The sequence below is a fragment of the Mixophyes fleayi genome, chromosome 3 (genome assembly GCF_038048845.1).
Source record: "Mixophyes fleayi isolate aMixFle1 chromosome 3, aMixFle1.hap1, whole genome shotgun sequence".
Taxonomy (NCBI): Eukaryota; Metazoa; Chordata; class Amphibia; order Anura; family Limnodynastidae; genus Mixophyes; species Mixophyes fleayi.
This window is the reverse complement of record NC_134404.1, coordinates 5,530,321-5,543,760: the sequence shown is the minus strand read 5'-3', so window position 1 is coordinate 5,543,760 and position 13,440 is coordinate 5,530,321. Positions and strand designations below refer to the sequence as shown.

The 13,440-nt window shown below is 39.3% G+C and overlaps 9 non-coding genes across 9 annotated transcripts; all 9 read left to right on the top strand.

Moving 5' to 3' along the window:
- The first annotated feature begins 347 nt into the window (after positions 1-347).
- TRNAE-UUC (transfer RNA glutamic acid (anticodon UUC)) lies at positions 348-419 on the top strand. Its single transcript has one exon. It is a non-coding gene; the product is annotated as a tRNA-Glu (tRNA).
- A 991-nt stretch (positions 420-1,410) lies between these two features.
- On the top strand, positions 1,411-1,500 carry TRNAY-GUA (transfer RNA tyrosine (anticodon GUA)). The gene is given in 2 exon segments: positions 1,411-1,447; positions 1,465-1,500. It is a non-coding gene; the product is annotated as a tRNA-Tyr (tRNA).
- A 603-nt stretch (positions 1,501-2,103) lies between these two features.
- TRNAE-UUC (transfer RNA glutamic acid (anticodon UUC)) lies at positions 2,104-2,175 on the top strand. The gene has a single exon. It is a non-coding gene; the product is annotated as a tRNA-Glu (tRNA).
- Positions 2,176-3,859: 1,684 nt separating this feature from the next.
- Positions 3,860-3,931, top strand: TRNAE-UUC (transfer RNA glutamic acid (anticodon UUC)). Its single transcript has one exon. It is a non-coding gene; the product is annotated as a tRNA-Glu (tRNA).
- Positions 3,932-4,923: 992 nt separating this feature from the next.
- On the top strand, positions 4,924-5,013 carry TRNAY-GUA (transfer RNA tyrosine (anticodon GUA)). The gene is given in 2 exon segments: positions 4,924-4,960; positions 4,978-5,013. It is a non-coding gene; the product is annotated as a tRNA-Tyr (tRNA).
- Positions 5,014-5,616: 603 nt separating this feature from the next.
- Positions 5,617-5,688, top strand: TRNAE-UUC (transfer RNA glutamic acid (anticodon UUC)). Its single transcript has one exon. It is a non-coding gene; the product is annotated as a tRNA-Glu (tRNA).
- A 2,752-nt stretch (positions 5,689-8,440) lies between these two features.
- TRNAY-GUA (transfer RNA tyrosine (anticodon GUA)) lies at positions 8,441-8,530 on the top strand. Its single transcript is given in 2 exon segments — positions 8,441-8,477; positions 8,495-8,530. It is a non-coding gene; the product is annotated as a tRNA-Tyr (tRNA).
- Positions 8,531-10,199: 1,669 nt separating this feature from the next.
- Positions 10,200-10,289, top strand: TRNAY-GUA (transfer RNA tyrosine (anticodon GUA)). Its single transcript is given in 2 exon segments — positions 10,200-10,236; positions 10,254-10,289. It is a non-coding gene; the product is annotated as a tRNA-Tyr (tRNA).
- Positions 10,290-12,650: 2,361 nt separating this feature from the next.
- Positions 12,651-12,722, top strand: TRNAE-UUC (transfer RNA glutamic acid (anticodon UUC)). Its single transcript has one exon. It is a non-coding gene; the product is annotated as a tRNA-Glu (tRNA).
- Positions 12,723-13,440: the final 718 nt, after the last annotated feature.

Below are 13,440 nucleotides of genomic sequence, written 5' to 3'. Positions count from 1 at the left end.
TCATTAAAATGGAAATGAGAACCTTTTCCACTTCTTGGAAAGTGGCCTCCAGACATCACACATGGATTTATTGCATTGTTACCTATCCTGCTGGATTGGCATTTACAAATCTGCAAGTGGTCAGGGACGTGCCGTGATGATGCAAATCACATCATCAAACAGTGCCCACCTCACTAATCACTGAGTGGTCTGGAGCGTGATGATGAAATTAGTGTCATCTTAGGCCATGCCAAACCCACTCCATGTCACCACCTGGTTAAATATGAAATACACAGAGAGTTAAGATACATTACAGCAAAGCATGATATATTTGTTCTGCTGCTATGCTGAAACACTCAACGGAAAAGTCCCATATGGTCTAGCGGTTAGGATTCCTGGTTTTCACCCAGGCGGCCCGGGTTCGACTCCCGGTATGGGAAGTTGAAGCTTTTTTGAATGGCAGCAACAGTACCACTTGTTTAATGCTCTGTTGATCTCAGCAACAAAATCCAGGAAAAACTGTGCTTTGGTTATGGAAATGGGATGTGGTCAAATCCACAGGATTTATATACCTCCCAACATTTCTGTATCCAAAATTAGGATAGAACTGGTCTGACCCCATATTTCAACATCCATCTTCCAAATTTCGAGTGGGACAACCCTATTTTATATGTAACACATCCTTCATGTGAAAAAAAAGAACTCTTGAACTTGTGGATCAATGGGTTTCCAGGGAGAGTTCACAACTTTTTAATGGTGCAGTAGGGATGTTCTGAATGAAACTAGACTACGCAAATGCTTATAAACCAATAATGTCTGCTTCTGTGCCCAGAATTTCTCCGCTTTCCTTAATCAGCATACAAAAGACAGGTTTAAGACACCACGGATGGGAACTGAAATACAATATTACTTCTGAAATCCCATGGATCTGAACCCATAGAAGATGCATTGTAAAAACAGAGAGTACTGTGAGAAATAGTGGTGGCAGCGTGGACCATTGACTAGAAATCCATTTTTGTCTCACTGGGCAAAAGTTTGACAATTTGTCACCACAATTTCTGGAATTTTCATCAATTAAAAAAGTCAAGCTAAATTGGAGAACGCAGAAGAGGTTGAAAATTTTCCAGCATTTTTAATCTTGACGTAAAGGCGTCTGCAGTTGGAAAATCTAAGGAAGCTGTTTTCCCAACTATTTCTGAAGCTAATTAATTCAAAATGAACAAATAAAAATCAAACTTTTAATGATGTATTACCAATTATTAAATATAACAATTTTTACAACTTTTGATGAGCAAGTAGACCAGAAATAAAAATGTGGATCTCTTTATCTAGACAAGCAATTTTTCTGTTTTATGGATAATTCAATTTTGTTTGTGTTTTCACTCAGTCAGATGTAGTGCACATGACATCAGAAGTCCTCTAAAGCACAATCCTTCGATAGCTCAGCTGGAAGAGCGGAGGACTGTAGAGGAAATTGGTACAGAAATCCTTAGGTCGCTGGTTCAACTCCGGCTCGAAGGAAAGTTTTTCATATCATTTTAGAGGGCAATTTCTGACATATTAAATACCCAGAAATATGCATGGCTCATGCTGTTTATCTTTAATAGTCAGAGAAACTGTAACTTGTTTTCATTTCTGCTGCCTGTTAATCATCCTGCATGCTGCTGAGCCTCTAGTAGAGCAATTATGGTTTCTGTGCTCTGTTGAAGTACAGTGCAGAGGCAGGTGATAGAGACACGAGTTCTGTTACTGGGGATACTTTCCATAGCTCTTTGCAACTCATTAAAATGGAAATGAGAACCTTTTCCACTTCTTGGAAAGTGGCCTACAGACATCACACATGGATTTATTGCATTGTTACCTATCCTGCTGGATTGGCATTTACAAATCTGCAAGTGGTCAGGGACGTGCCGTGATGATGCAAATCACATCATCAAACATTGCCCACCTCACTGATCACTGAGTGGTCTGGAGCGTGATGATGAAATTAGTGTCATCTTAGGCCATGCCAAACCCACTCCATGTCACCACCTGGTTAAATATGAAATACACAGAGTTAAGATACATTACAGCAAAGCATGATATATTTGTTCTGCTGCTATGCTGAAACACTCAACGGAAAAGTCCCATATGGTCTAGCAGTTAGGATTCCTGGTTTTCACCCAGGCGGCCTGGGTTCGACTCCCGGTATGGGAAGTTGAAGCTTTTTTGAATGGCAGCAACAGTACCACTTGTTTAATGCTCTGTTGATCTCGGCAACAAAATCCAGGAGAAACTGTGCTTTGGTTATGGAAATGGGATGTGGTGAAATCCACAGTATTTATATACCTCCCAACATTTCTGTATCCAAAATTAGGACAGAACTGGTCTGACCCCATATTTCAACATCCATCTTCCAAATTTCGAGTGGGACAACCCTATTTTATATGTAACACATCCTTCATGTGAAAAAAAAGAACTCTTGTACTTGTGGATCAATGGGTTTCCAGGGAGAGTTCACAACTTTTTAATGGTGCAGTAGGGATGTTCTGAATGAAACTAGACTATGCAAATGCTTAGAAACCAATAATGTCTGCTTCTGTGCCCAGAATTCCTCCGCTTTCCTTAATCAGCATACAAAGGACAGGTTTAAGAGACCATGGATGGGAACTGAAATACAATATTACTTCTGAAATCCCATGGATCTGAACCCATAGAAGATGCATTGTAAAAACAGAGAGTACTGTGAGAAATAGTGGTGGCAGCGTGGACCATTGACTAGAAATCCATTTTTGTCTCACTGGGCAAAAGTTTGACAATTTGTCACCACAATTTCTGGAATTTTCATCAATTAAAAAAGTCAAGCTAAATTGGAGAACGCAGAAGAGGTTGAAAATTTTCCAGCATTTTTAATCTTGACGTAAAGGCGTCTGCAGTTGGAAAATCTAAGGAAGCTGTTTTCCCAACTATTTCTGAAGCTAATTAATTCAAAATGAACAAATAAAAATCAAACTTTTAATGATGTATTACCAATTATTAAATATAACAATTTTTACAACTTTTGATGAGCAAGTAGACCAGAAATAAAAATGTGGATCTCTTTATCTAGACAAGCAATTTTTCTGTTTTATGGATATTTCAATTCTGTTTTTGTTTTCACTCAGTCAGATGTAGTGCACATGACATCAGAAATCCTCTAAAGCACAATCCTTCGATAGCTCAGCTGGTAGAGCGGAGGACTGTAGAGGAAATTGGTACAGAAATCCTTAGGTCGCTGGTTCAACTCCGGCTCAAAGGAAAGCTTTTCATATCATTTTAGAGGGCAATTTCTGACATATTAAATACCCAGAAATATGCATGGCTCATGCTGTTTATCTTTAATAGTCAGAGAAACTGTAACTTGTTTTCATTTCTGCTGCCTGTTAATCATCCTGCATGCTGCTGAGCCTCTAGTAGGGCAATTATGGTTTCTGTGCTCTGTTGAAGTACAGTGCAGAGGCAGGTGATAGAGACACGAGTTCTGTTACTGGGGATACTTTCCATAGCTCTTTGCAACTCATTAAAATGGAAATGAGAACCTTTTCCACTTCTTGGAAAGTGGCCTACAGACATCACACATGGATTTATTGCATTGTTACCTATCCTGCTGGATTGGCATTTACAAATCTGCAAGTGGTCAGGGACGTGCCGTGATGATGCAAATCACATCATCAAACATTGCCCACCTCACTGATCACTGAGTGGTCTGGAGCGTGATGATGAAATTAGTGTCATCTTAGGCCATGCCAAACCCACTCCATGTCACCACCTGGTTAAATATGAAATACACAGAGTTAAGATACATTACAGCAAAGCATGATATATTTGTTTTGCTGCTATGCTGAAACACTCAACGGAAAAGTCCCATATGGTCTAGCAGTTAGGATTCCTGGTTTTCACCCAGGCGGCCTGGGTTCGACTCCCGGTATGGGAAGTTGAAGCTTTTTTGAATGGCAGCAACAGTACCACTTGTTTAATGCTCTGTTGATCTCGGCAACAAAATCCAGGAGAAACTGTGCTTTGGTTATGGAAATGGGATGTGGTGAAATCCACAGGATTTATATACCTCCCAACATTTCTGTATCCAAAATTAGGATAGAACTGGTCTGACCCCATATCTCAACATCCATCTTCCAAATTTCGAGTGGGACAATCCTATTTTATATGTAACACATCCTTCATGTGAAAAAAAAAGAACTCTTGAACTTGTGGATCAATGGGTTTCCAGGGAGAGTTCACAACTTTTTAATGGTGCAGTAGGGATGTTCTGAATGAAACTAGACTACGCAAATGCTTACAAACCAATAATGTCTGCTTCTGTGCCCAGAATTTCTCCGCTTTCCTTAATCAGCATACAAAAGACAGGTTTAAGACACCACGGATGGGAACTGAAATACAATATTACTTCTGAAATCCCATGGATCTGAACCCATAGAAGATGCATTGTAAAAACAGAGAGTACTGTGAGAAATAGTGGTGGCAGCGTGGACCATTGACTAGAAATCCATTTTTGTCTCACTGGGCAAAAGTTTGACAATTTGTCACCACAATTTCTGGAATTTTCATCAATTAAAAAAGTCAAGCTAAATTGGAGAACGCAGAAGAGGGTGAAAATTTTCCAGCATTTTTAATCTTGACGTAAAGGCGTCTACAGTTGGAAAATCTAAGGAAGCTGTTTTCCCAACTATTTCTGAAGCTAATTAATTCAAAATGAACAAAAAAAAATCAAACTTTTAATGATGTATTACCAATTATTAAATATGACAATTTTTACAACTTTTGATGAGCAAGTAGACCAGAAATAAAAATGTGGATCTCTTTATCTAGACAAGCAATTTTTCTGTTTTATGGATATTTCAATTCTGTTTTTGTTTTCACTCAGTCAGATGTAGTGCACATGACATCAGAAATCCTCTAAAGCACAATCCTTCGATAGCTCAGCTGGTAGAGCGGAGGACTGTAGAGGAAATTGGTACAGAAATCCTTAGGTCGCTGGTTCAACTCCGGCTCGAAGGAAAGTTTTTCATATCATTTTAGAGGGCAATTTCTGACATATTAAATACCCAGAAATATGCATGGCTCATGCTGTTTATCTTTAATAGTCAGAGAAACTGTAACTTGTTTTCATTTCTGCTGCCTGTTAATCATCCTGCATGCTGCTGAGCCTCTAGTAGGGCAATTATGGTTTCTGTGCTCTGTTGAAGTACAGTGCAGAGGCAGGTGATAGAGACACGAGTTCTGTTACTGGGGATACTTTCCATAGCTCTTTGCAACTCATTAAAATGGAAATGAGAACCTTTTCCACTTCTTGGAAAGTGGCCTCCAGACATCACACATGGATTTATTGCATTGTTACCTATCCTGCTGGATTGGCATTTACAAATCTGCAAGTGGTCAGGGACGTGCCGTGATGATGCAAATCACATCATCAAACATTGCCCACCTCACTGATCACTGAGTGGTCTGGAGCGTGATGATGAAATTAGTGTCATCATAGGCCATGCCAAACCCACTCCATGTCACCACCTGGTTAAATATGAAATACACAGAGTTAAGATACATTACAGCAAAGCATGATATATTTGTTCTGCTGCTATGCTGAAACACTCAACGGAAAAGTCCCATATGGTCTAGCAGTTAGGATTCCTGGTTTTCACCCAGGCGGCCCGGGTTCGACTCCCGGTATGGGAAGTTGAAGCTTTTTTGAATGGCAGCAACAGTACCACTTGTTTAATGCTCTGTTGATCTCAGCAACAAAATCCAGGAAAAACTGTGCTTTGGTTATGGAAATGGGATGTGGTCAAATCCACAGGATTTATATACCTCCCAACATTTCTGTATCCAAAATTAGGATAGAACTGGTCTGACCCCATATTTCAACATCCATCTTCCAAATTTCGAGTGGGACAACCCTATTTTATATGTAACACATCCTTCATGTGAAAAAAAAAGAACTCTTGAACTTGTGGATCAATGGGTTTCCAGGGAGAGTTCACAACTTTTTAATGGTGCAGTAGGGATGTTCTGAATGAAACTAGACTACGCAAATGCTTACAAACCAATAATGTCTGCTTCTGTGCCCAGAATTTCTCCGCTTTCCTTAATCAGCATACAAAAGACAGGTTTAAGACACCACGGATGGGAACTGAAATACAATATTACTTCTGAAATCCCATGGATCTGAACCCATAGAAGATGCATTGTAAAAACAAAGAGTACTGTCTGTGAGAAATAGTGGTGGCAGCGTGGACCATTGACTAGAAATCCATTTTTGTCTCACTGGGCAAAAGTTTGACAATTTGTCACCACAATTTCTGGAATTTTCATCAATTAAAAAAGTCAAGCTAAATTGGAGAACGCAGAAGAGGTTGAAAATTTTCCAGCATTTTTAATCTTGACGTAAAGGCGTCTGCAGTTGGAAAATCTAAGGAAGCTGTTTTCCCAACTATTTCTGAAGCTAATTAATTCAAAATGAACAAATAAAAATCAAACTTTTAATGATGTATTACCAATTATTAAATATAACAATTTTTACAACTTTTGATGAGCAAGTAGACCAGAAATAAAAATGTGGATCTCTTTATCTAGACAAGCAATTTTTCTGTTTTATGGATAATTCAATTTTGTTTGTGTTTTCACTCAGTCAGATGTAGTGCACATGACATCAGAAGTCCTCTAAAGCACAATCCTTCGATAGCTCAGCTGGTAGAGCGGAGGACTGTAGCGGAAATTGGTACAGAAATCCTTAGGTCACTGGTTCAACTCCGGCTTGAAGGAAAGTTTTTCATATAATTTTAGAGGGCAATTTCTGACATATTAAATACCCAGAAATATGCATGACTCATGCTGTTTATCTTTAATAGTCAGAGAAACTGTAACTTGTTTTCATTTCTGCTGCCTGTTAATCATCCTGCATGCTGCTGAGCCTCTAGTAGGGCAATTATGGTTTCTGTGCGCTGTTGAAGTACAGTGCAGAGGCAGGTGATAGAGACACGAGTTCTGTTACTGGGGATACTTTCCATAGCTCTTTGCAACTCATTAAAATGGAAATGAGAACCTTTTCCACTTCTTGGAAAGTGGCCTACAGACATCACACATGGATTTATTGCATTGTTACCTATCCTGCTGGATTGGCATTTACAAATCTGCAAGTGGTCAGGGACGTGCCGTGATGATGCAAATCACATCATCAAACATTGCCCACCTCACTGATCACTGAGTGGTCTGGAGCGTGATGATGAAATTAGTGTCATCTTAGGCCATGCCAAACCCACTCCATGTCACCACCTGGTTAAATATGAAATACACAGAGAGTTAAGATACATTACAGCAAAGCATGATATATTTGTTCTGCTGCTATGCTGAAACACTCAACGGAAAAGTCCCATATGGTCTAGCAGTTAGGATTCCTGGTTTTCACCCAGGCGGCCCGGGTTCAACTCCTGGTATGGGAAGTTGAAGCTTTTTTGAATGGCAGCAACAGTACCACTTGTTTAATGCTCTGTTGATCTCAGCAACAAAATCCAGGAGAAACTGTGCTTTGGTTATGGAAATGGGATGTGGTGAAATCCACAGTATTTATATACCTCCCAACATTTCTGTATCCAAAATTAGGACAGAACTGGTCTGACCCCATATTTCAACATCCATCTTCCAAATTTCGAGTGGGACAACCCTATTTTATATGTAACACATCCTTCATGTGAAAAAAAAGAACTCTTGAACTTGTGGATCAACGGGTTTCCAGGGAGTGTTCACAACATTTTAATGGTGCAGTAGGGATGTTCTGAATGAAACTAGACTACGCAAATGCTTACAAACCAATAATGTCTGCTTCTGTGCCCAGAATTTCTCCGCTTTCCTTAATCAGCATACAAAGGACAGGTTTGAGACCATGGATGGGAACTGAAATACAATATTACTTCTGAAATCCCATGGATCTGAACCCATAGAAGATGCATTGTAAAAACAGAGAGTACTGTGAGAAATAGTGGTGGCAGCATGGACCATTGACTAGAAATCCATTTTTGTCTCACTGGGCAAAAGTTTGACAATTTGTCACCACAATTTCTGGAATTTTCATCAATTAAAAAAGTCAAGCTAAATTGGAGAACGCAGAAGAGGTTGAAAATTTTCCAGCATTTTTAATCTTGACGTAAAGGCGTCTGCAGTTGGAAAATCTAAGGAAGCTGTTTTCCCAACTATTTCTGAAGCTAATTAATTCAAAATGAACAAATAAAAATCAAACTTTTAATGATGTATTACCAATTATTAAATATGACAATTTTTACAACTTTTGATGAGCAAGTAGACCTGAAATAAAAATGTGGATCTCTTTATCTAGACAAGCAATTTTTCTGTTTTATGGATATTTCAATTCTGTTTTTGCTTTCACTCAGTCAGATGTAGTGCACATGACATCAGAAATCCTCTAAAGCACAATCCTTCGATAGCTCAGCTGGTAGAGCGGAGGACTGTAGAGGAAATTGGTACAGAAATCCTTAGGTCGCTGGTTCAACTCCGGCTCGAAGGAAAGTTTTTCATATCATTTTAGAGGGCAATTTCTGACATATTAAATACCCAGAAATATGCATGGCTCATGCTGTTTATCTTTACTAGTCAGAGAAACTGTAACTTGTTTTCATCTCTGCTGCCTGTTAATCATCCTGCATGCTGCTGAGCCTCTAGTAGGGCAATTATGGTTTCTGTGCTCTGTTGAAGTACAGTGCAGAGGCAGGTGATAGAGACACGAGTTCTGTTACTGGGAATACTTTCCATAGCTCTTTGCAACTCATTAAAATGGAAATGAGAACCTTTTCCACTTCTTGGAAAGTGGCCTCCAGACATCACACATGGATTTATTGCATTGTTACCTATCCTGCTGGATTGGCATTTACAAATCTGCAAGTGGTCAGGGACGTGCCGTGATGATGCAAATCACATCATCAAACATTGCCCACCTCACTGATCACTGAGTGGTCTGGAGCGTGATGATGAAATTAGTGTCATCTTAGGCCATGCCAAACCCACTCCATGTCACCACCTGGTTAAATATGAAATACACAGAGAGTTAAGATACATTACAGCAAAGCATGATATATTTGTTCTGCTGCTATGCTGAAACACTCAACGGAAAAGTCCCATATGGTCTAGCAGTTAGGATTCCTGGTTTTCACCCAGGCGGCCCAGGTTCGACTCCCGGTATGGGAAGTTGAAGCTTTTTTGAATGGCAGCAACAGTACCACTTGTTTAATGCTCTGTTGATCTCAGCAACAAAATCCAGGAAAAACTGTGCTTTGGTTATGGAAATGGGATGTGGTCAAATCCACAGTATTTATATACCTCCCAACATTTCTGTATCCAAAATTAGGATAGAACTGGTCTGACCCCATATTTCAACATCCATCTTCCAAATTTCGAGTGGGACAACCCTATTTTATATGTAACACATCCTTCATGTGAAAAAAAAAGAACTCTTGAACTTGTGGATCAATGGGTTTCCAGGGAGAGTTCACAACTTTTTAATGGTGCAGTAGGGATGTTCTGAATGAAACTAGACTACGCAAATGCTTACAAACCAATAATGTCTGCTTCTGTGCCCAGAATTTCTCCGCTTTCCTTAATCAGCATACAAAAGACAGGTTTAAGACACCACGGATGGGAACTGAAATACAATATTACTTCTGAAATCCCATGGATCTGAACCCATAGAAGATGCATTGTAAAAACAGAGAGTACTGTGAGAAATAGTGGTGGCAGCGTGGACCATTGACTAGAAATCCATTTTTGTCTCACTGGGCAAAAGTTTGACAATTTGTCACCACAATTTCTGGAATTTTCATCAATTAAAAAAGTCAAGCTAAATTGGAGAACGCAGAAGAGGTTGAAAATTTTCCAGCATTTTTAATCTTGACGTAAAGGCGTCTGCAGTTGGAAAATCTAAGGAAGCTGTTTTCCCAACTATTTCTGAAGCTAATTAATTCAAAATGAACAAATAAAAATCAAACTTTTAATGATGTATTACCAATTATTAAATATAACAATTTTTACAACTTTTGATGAGCAAGTAGACCAGAAATAAAAATGTGGATCTCTTTATCTAGACAAGCAATTTTTCTGTTTTATGGATAATTCAATTTTGTTTGTGTTTTCACTCAGTCAGATGTAGTGCACATGACATCAGAAGTCCTCTAAAGCACAATCCTTCGATAGCTCAGCTGGTAGAGCAGAGGACTGTAGCGGAAATTGGTACAGAAATCCTTAGGTCGCTGGTTCAACTCCGGCTTGAAGGAAAGTTTTTCATATAATTTTAGAGGGCAATTTCTGACATATTAAATACCCAGAAATATGCATGACTCATGCTGTTTATCTTTAATAGTCAGAGAAACTGTAACTTGTTTTCATTTCTGCTGCCTGTTAATCATCCTGCATGCTGCTGAGCCTCTAGTAGGGCAATTATGGTTTCTGTGCTCTGTTGAAGTACAGTGCAGAGGCAGGTGATAGAGACACGAGTTCTGTTACTGGGGATACTTTCCATAGCTCTTTGCAACTCATTAAAATGGAAATGAGAACCTTTTCCACTTCTTGGAAAGTGGCCTACAGACATCACACATGGATTTATTGCATTGTTACCTATCCTGCTGGATTGGCATTTACAAATCTGCAAGTGGTCAGGGACGTGCCGTGATGATGCAAATCACATCATCAAACATTGCCCACCTCACTGATCACTGAGTGGTCTGGAGCGTGATGATGAAATTAGTGTCATCTTAGGCCATGCCAAACCCACTCCATGTCACCACCTGGTTAAATATGAAATACACAGAGAGTTAAGATACATTACAGCAAAGCATGATATATTTGTTCTGCTGCTATGCTGAAACACTCAACGGAAAAGTCCCATATGGTCTAGCAGTTAGGATTCCTGGTTTTCACCCAGGCGGCCCGGGTTCAACTCCTGGTATGGGAAGTTGAAGCTTTTTTGAATGGCAGCAACAGTACCACTTGTTTAATGCTCTGTTGATCTCAGCAACAAAATCCAGGAGAAACTGTGCTTTGGTTATGGAAATGGGATGTGGTGAAATCCACAGTATTTATATACCTCCCAACATTTCTGTATCCAAAATTAGGACAGAACTGGTCTGACCCCATATTTCAACATCCATCTTCCAAATTTCGAGTGGGACAACCCTATTTTATATGTAACACATCCTTCATGTGAAAAAAAAGAACTCTTGAACTTGTGGATCAACGGGTTTCCAGGGAGTGTTCACAACTTTTTAATGGTGCAGTAGGGATGTTCTGAATGAAACTAGACTACGCAAATGCTTACAAACCAATAATGTCTGCTTCTGTGCCCAGAATTTCTCCGCTTTCCTTAATCAGCATACAAAGGACAGGTTTGAGACCATGGATGGGAACTGAAATACAATATTACTTCTGAAATCCCATGGATCTGAACCCATAGAAGATGCATTGTAAAAACAGAGAGTACTGTGAGAAATAGTGGTGGCAGCATGGACCATTGACTAGAAATCCATTTTTGTCTCACTGGGCAAAAGTTTGACAATTTGTCACCACAATTTCTGGAATTTTCATCAATTAAAAAAGTCAAGCTAAATTGGAGAACGCAGAAGAGGTTGAAAATTTTCCAGCATTTTTAATCTTGACGTAAAGGCGTCTGCAGTTGGAAAATCTAAGGAAGCTGTTTTCCCAACTATTTCTGAAGCTAATTAATTCAAAATGAACAAATAAAAATCAAACTTTTAATGATGTATTACCAATTATTAAATATGACAATTTTTACAACTTTTGATGAGCAAGTAGACCTGAAATAAAAATGTGGATCTCTTTATCTAGACAAGCAATTTTTCTGTTTTATGGATATTTCAATTCTGTTTTTGCTTTCACTCAGTCAGATGTAGTGCACATGACATCAGAAATCCTCTAAAGCACAATCCTTCGATAGCTCAGCTGGTAGAGCGGAGGACTGTAGAGGAAATTGGTACAGAAATCCTTAGGTCGCTGGTTCAACTCAGGCTCGAAGGAAAGTTTTTCATATCATTTTAGAGGGCAATTTCTGACATATTAAATACCCAGAAATATGCATGGCTCATGCTGTTTATCTTTACTAGTCAGAGAAACTGTAACTTGTTTTCATCTCTGCTGCCTGTTAATCATCCTGCATGCTGCTGAGCCTCTAGTAGGGCAATTATGGTTTCTGTGCTCTGTTGAAGTACAGTGCAGAGGCAGGTGATAGAGACACGAGTTCTGTTACTGGGGATACTTTCCATAGCTCTTTGCAACTCATTAAAATGGAAATGAGAACCTTTTCCACTTCTTGGAAAGTGGCCTCCAGACATCACACATGGATTTATTGCATTGTTACCTATCCTGCTGGATTGGCATTTACAAATCTGCAAGTGGTCAGGGACGTGCCGTGATGATGCAAATCACATCATCAAACATTGCCCACCTCACTAATCACTGAGTGGTCTGGAGCGTGATGATGAAATTAGTGTCATCTTAGGCCATGCCAAACCCACTCCATGTCACCACCTGGTTAAATATGAAATACACAGAGAGTTAAGATACATTACAGCAAAGCATGATATATTTGTTCTGCTGCTATGCTGAAACACTCAACGAAAAAGTCCCATATGGTCTAGCGGTTAGGATTCCTGGTTTTCACCCAGGCGGCCCGGGTTCGACTCCCGGTATGGGAAGTTGAAGCTTTTTTGAATGGCAGCAACAGTACCACTTGTTTAATGCTCTGTTGATCTCAGCAACAAAATCCAGGAAAAACTGTGCTTTGGTTATGGAAATGGGATGTGGTCAAATCCACAGGATTTATATACCTCCCAACATTTCTGTATCCAAAATTAGGATAGAACTGGTCTGACCCCATATTTCAACATCCATCTTCCAAATTTCAAGTGGGACAACCCTATTTTATATGTAACACATCCTTCATGTGAAAAAAAAGAACTCTTGAACTTGTGGATCAATGGGTTTCCAGGGAGAGTTCACAACTTTTTAATGGTGCAGTAGGGATGTTCTGAATGAAACTAGACTACGCAAATGCTTATAAACCAATAATGTCTGCTTCTGTGCCCAGAATTTCTCCGCTTTCCTTAATCAGCATACAAAAGACAGGTTTAAGACACCACGGATGGGAACTGAAATACAATATTACTTCTGAAATCCCATGGATCTGAACCCATAGAAGATGCATTGTAAAAACAGAGTGTACTGTGAGAAATAGTGGTGGCAGCGTGGACCATTGACTAGAAATCCATTTTTGTCTCACTGGGCAAAAGTTTGACAATTTGTCACCACAATTTCTGGAATTTTCATCAATTAAAAAAGTCAAGCTAAATTGGAGAACGCAGAAGAGGTTGAAAATTTTCCAGCATTTTTAATCTTGACGTAAAGGCGTCTGCA